Source organism: Seriola dumerili, unplaced genomic scaffold (genome assembly GCF_002260705.1).
Source record: "Seriola dumerili isolate Sdu_G_001 unplaced genomic scaffold, Sdu_1.0 BDQW01000052.1, whole genome shotgun sequence".
NCBI classification, from domain to species: Eukaryota; Metazoa; Chordata; class Actinopteri; order Carangiformes; family Carangidae; genus Seriola; species Seriola dumerili.
The window spans coordinates 6,337,180-6,343,179 of NW_019174307.1; positions in this window are offsets into that span (position 1 = coordinate 6,337,180).

Genomic DNA, 6,000 nt, shown 5'->3' on the forward strand with positions numbered 1-6,000 from the left:
TGTTGTGTGTTGCTCAAACTCGCCTGATCCAGAATAAGAATCACTGCACGTGTGATCGATTGCAGCTCAGCCTCATGTTTATCAAAACAATCCCGAGTCGGTCAGAGAGAGGCACCACTTCGAAAAGATAAATTGATGTACTTCAATGCTAAGCAACCCTGACGTTTAACAGAGAATACTTCCATGCATCAAAGCCGCTTTAGGCATTAAAAGGTGTTTAATTTCATAGCTACAGTGGATATTTATGCACCATTTACTCGCTAGCACAGTTCTCTGTTCAAAGTGAATCATTAGCCTTTAGAGAAAAATGACGTTAATTGATGTGATGCCTGAGACAAAGCTACAGAGTATTGTGTTGTTAGCCAGATAATTCTCACTGAATATTTTTTTTTTCACACCATAAATAATTTATCAAAGACATGAAAAGGGATATCACAGAATGTCAAATTAATGCAGAACAATAGCAGAACAAAAGCTGCAAAATGATAAGGCTTTTTCTATTTATTGGTATGAACATGCTCAATAAGACTCAGCCAAGTCTCTAAGGAAAACAGCGGAAACGGCTAAAGTTGCTTTCGGTGAAGGGACATCTCTCATCTTCCTTACACAGAATTTTAATTGGTAATGTTTCAGGTAGTTCATCCCGAGTCAAAGTAAAGTAACTACATCCCCCTAGAGAAGCTCCGACAGCATCTGCAAAATAGAGCAAAAAAGGATTTGGAGCAGAAACAGACACCAAAAACAAATGTCCCTGCCTTCTGAAGCAGAGCTGGGAAATTATTCCACAAAAGACAGAATGAGAGGGATGGAGAGCTTGAAAGAGAAACAAACCGTTTCTGGATAATCGGATTTGTTTTGTGTGGCTGTTCCACCTGGCCTCCCAGCCCCTACCTCCCCTTCATTAAAAAAGCTTATAATTAACGCAGCACTGGCTGTAATCCTGGTCACTCCGTCTCCCCTTTTCAATTGATAAGAGCGTCTCGTGGGACCAGGGTAAGCAGGTGAGCGTGTCTGAGTCCCGACTGCTGAGGATCCAGAGGGGATTGTTGCCTGGAGAGGGAGTCATCAGTGTGAGCGAGGATGGGGGGAGGGTGGCAGTGGCGGTGGGAGGGGGGGGGGGGGCATGACGGCGTTGGGATTAATTCTGAGGAGGCCTGGTTGCTGAGGCAGGCTGATAACATGGGTCAGCAGTTCCAGAGACACCTGGACCCTGAAGCCACAAGTGTCCCTGTGGAAAATAACTGCTAATGTACTGAGAACTGTGTGCATTTATCTCCGTGAGTGGGTGTGTTTTGTATGTGTGTGGGTGGGGTAGAGGAGGGGTTGATACCTGCCTAGCCTGCAGAAGATGACCAGAGATGGCTGAAACCTGTAAAAAGTCAATTATACAGAGGGAAAATGTGTGGAGGAGAAGGGGAATCATGGGTGAAATTAAAAGCCTGCTTCTTGTGATAAGTGGTGATGATGTGAGGTCTGTTCCTTTTAGAAACTGGTGATCTAGGGTTGTGTAAAAAAATGTCAAAGTGTTCCAGCATGTTGGAGAAAGAAGAGGCTGTGTGATGTGTGAGAAAGAGCTGGATATGTAGTGTTGTAGTTTGACACAAGACTAAGCAGCTACTGTAGTTTTCTTTGTAAAAAAAAAAAAAAAAAAAAAAAAAATCTGCACAATGTTAATAATTAACGACGAGCCTTGACTGATTTCATTTTCCATGAATACATCAGAATACAGTCCGCTGATCTATTGATTGTCCGACATGTGCTGCATCCTGACAACATATGTAAAATGACATGTCTGTATGCAACAAATTCCCCAATGCCAGTTCAAAGCAGGCTTTGCATAATAAATGTGTACATTTTAGTCATTGCATATTTTTAGATCAAGGCGCAGTCGAGACGTTGCCAAGACTTGAAAATAGAAAGTCTGTCAACAAAGCCATAACAGGTCAACCAGCACAAGCCGGTGCACTGACACTCGAGAGATGCTAAAAACAAAACAAAACTAAGGCTGGAAAACATAAGTTAATGTTTTAACTTGTGTTGTCAAGCATATTCAAATATTACTTTACAAATTCTAAGACAAAGCTTTAGTTTATGCATAAAGACACCATTTTGTATCAAAAACATTATCATTATCTTTCCTCCTATCTCGGTTTTAAATGTCAGAACATTATGTTCACTTTGTTCAATGACCTTTCCAAACCCATCAGCTGCAACACTAATAACCCAGACACTCACAGCTATGTTTCTATCTCATGCTGTGCTGTCTACATATTTGAAACAATGAGACAACTGCTATGCGTTGAGCTACTGTGTTTATTAATGTGCTGAAAGTCAACATGTGTGTGACGTTATCAATCCAAAGCTGTGGGGTACCAGACATCAGGGACGCACAATCGTCTAATTGAAAAGGCACTTTATCAGAGGATTGCACACTCATTCACACATTCACATTCATAACCGCTCATTTCTTTCTTTCTTTTTTTAATTTTATTCTTTAATTTATCAAAAAAACAAAAACAAAAAAACAATCAGACATTTACAGCACCAGTCTGCAAGCACCAACAAATTCACAAACACAATTTCCAAATAACCAAAAAACAATGAAAGACATGCACCCAACGAACAGACACAACACACCGGGCACATTACACACAAACATGCACACACACACACACACACACACACACACACACAGACACTTTTTTGACTTTTGAAGTCTCTTCTGTAAAGTGGATAAAGTCTAACTGCACTGTGTCAGAGCTCAAAGTTCACATTTCGAGGGATGAATGGAAACAAGTTGGCGCTTTGTGCTTTAAGGAGGCACCAGTATTGTGGCAAGTGATAAGGGCTCAGGACAATAGAGAAAAGCTGCCTGAGAGGCTGAATGCTGAGTCTGTAGCCATCTGGATTATCAGAGTGCAGCCATGGATGGAGAGGAGAGGAGAGGAGAGAAGACGAGGAGGCTGGCCCAGATTCTGTGACTGGGAATTATGGTTCCATGTAGAGGGAAGGCACTCAAACGGGTGACTTCCTGTATTGATTGATGGGTGTTCCAGGGATTAAACCTTAACCTTATATTGATCCAGTTCACTTTGCAAGTGTGGATACAGGGGAAATGCACCAGTCTTAAAACAGCTGTTACCCTTCCCTTCACTGGATTCTTAATTTGAAATGTTGCATAAAATGCTGCTTAAGGCCCTATCTGGGGTAGCTTACATGAATGAATTGTGGTGCTCTTGTAAAATCTACCTGTCAGGTACTCCAGCAAAGAAAAAAATCTATTATTTACAAACAATGTCTGACCCAAATCTGACAGGCACCTATGTGCACTGTAGATATGGCAGCGCTGTTAGCTCACCAATAGGATAACTGATGTCCCTCACAAGTGTTGGTGCTACAAAAGGCTGATGAGTAGGAAATAGAGATGATAGAATGCAATTTGTCACTCAAGCCATGGGTGTTTATGTAGAGTTTATGAAAGGAAGTAAGTACCTACTCTAGTATTGAGTACACAGACAATGTTTTGGCAGCTGCAATTAGGCTCTTCGCTGAGCCTGCGAGCATGTGAAAGAAACTGTCTTCCCTGCTTTACAAGAATACACAATCATTTGTGAAGATTAGTCTGTGAATGATGGCAACATAATGATGACGGGAGAAGGTAACTCTCAAATTATGGCAACATATACATTAAATCACTCATGTCTCCCTGTTAAATGATTGGCTCCAGTGTTCCATACACACACTATGGCCAAATCTCATTTGCAAGAATCAGTGGATTGTGATTTGATCATGGTTTTGCTGTTGTTAGTTCATGACTTCAGAATAGCCCAAAGCTTTTTTTATGTGTCTCTGGTTTTGTAAGTCGACTTATCCGTCTGCTCTGTCTTCTCTCTTGTTACATAAAGTTCTACTGTTGAAGCCAATGTGTGGAATGTGTGGAATATTTTTAAACACCAATTTCCTCTACTGCTAAAAACTGGCTCCAAAAACTATGTCACACTGTTCTATTCACAACTATACAATTTACTTAACTATATTTTTTTGTAGTGGCTCCTTTTTGCTATGAGGAAACAAAATGCAAATATGCTGAATAATAGTTATACTGTGTAACTTTATTGGGTATTTTTGTGGCAGTTACCTTAAACCCGATGCTCTGTGTGAATAATGGCCACATATCCCATATCCATTTGGAAATCATAGCTGAAAGGCACTCATTAATCTTCATCAGATCCTCTCTCCTAATCATCAGATTCACATTTTTCCTTGGTGCCAGAGTAGTCCAAGTGATTGTTGCCTGTGCAATGCAAACACAGTAGCCAAAGCAGCAGTATCCGTCACGATACAGATGTGCAAAAATGTTGAAAAAAAGGCTATTAGGCTAAAAACTCAGAGGCGCACTCAGGTTTAACACTCAGTGACACTCGCCCTCAACAACTTGTCACCAGTTTTCACCAGATTAGTATCTGATTTATATTCCACAGGTGGGATATTTAACTCATGATCTGATATTGAAGACTGCACTATGCACAACTTGTCAGAAGACTGGAAACTGAAGCGCTGAAGTTAGGGACCTCGCATGCTAATGAGCCAAGGGAGCTTTCCAAATTTTTGTCAATTTTCTTATTTTTTTTAAATACACATTTCAACAAAATTTATTTTCCCCACTGCATGCACAGTTTCCTTTATTGGAGGAAAATATGCAGTATGGCCCAATGAGCTATTATCATAAAAATGTAAAGTTGGTCTGAGGTGTCTCTGAAAATTGAGCCTCCTCCTATTATTTACAACCGCCACTCTAAACAAAACCATACAGAATGCCCCAATGCAATTCTGACATGTATTTTTTTCTACTAGAACTGTTCTATTTACACTTCATTTCTAGCAAGATCATTAAAAGTTACCAGCTTTTATTTAGATTCAGTTTCGTCCTACATTTTAAAATTTAATAGGTGAAGTTCCAATATATTTTATCATTAGTTTAATTCAGATTCATGGTTAATAGCAGTAGGAAACATTGCAGAGAATGAGAGATTAAACAACAGATTAAACAATTTCTATTAACTTCTAATATAAACCATGCTCATTATAATTTGAACACGGATACGAATATAGACATTTCTGTGACATAACCAGATACTGATTTTTGTTACACCTATAATGTGTACCAAAAAAGAGAAAAGTAATTGGGAGGATAGAGGTCACACAAACTCTCTCAAATATTGTCCAAATGGGGATCATGTGTAAATACATAGCATCAAGTGCTAGCTATGAGCTACCATTACATTACAAGCTGAAGATGCTTGTAACTTAGCAAGCACAAGGACAGCAATCTTGTGCCTATGTTGACACAAGGAGGTGTTCAAATTATATAATTCAACTCAGAATATGAACAAAATATCCAAATATCATGTCACAGTTTTTCAAAAAGATGGATGCCAACAACCATTATATATAGGAAATTATATTTTGGAAGTGGTTCAGAGGAGCTCAGGAGTGGTTTCAGCTCTCTGTATTCCAGACCATTTTTTTTTTTTTTAAATTCAGACAGTGAAGTGAGAGACAGACAGGAAAGTCAGGGAGAGAGAGAGAGAGGGGATGACATGCAGCAAAGGGTCACAAGTCCGCTTCGAACTCATGGCCACTGCGGTTAGGACCAAGCCCATGTTGTACGCGCTCTACCAGGTGAGCCACTGAGGCGCTCCATTCCAGACCTTTTTAATCTTGCACCAGTCACACTGTGCAAAGTACGAAGGTTTGACAGGCAGCTGTCAGCCTTTTCTTTTGTCTCTACAACTGTGTAACAGATAAGGTATTTCAGTAATTCCATCGTAACGTGGAAAAAGAAATAATGGCTTTAGATTTAGCTTGGAGAAACTGATGTTGAATAGAAATGTTCTTGGTGGCAGGTTGAGACAAATATACAAAGAACCTGTGAGCACCTTGATGCATTGCGAGGTCAGGAAAGAAAAACTGGCATCTTTAATATGCAGCACTGTATTA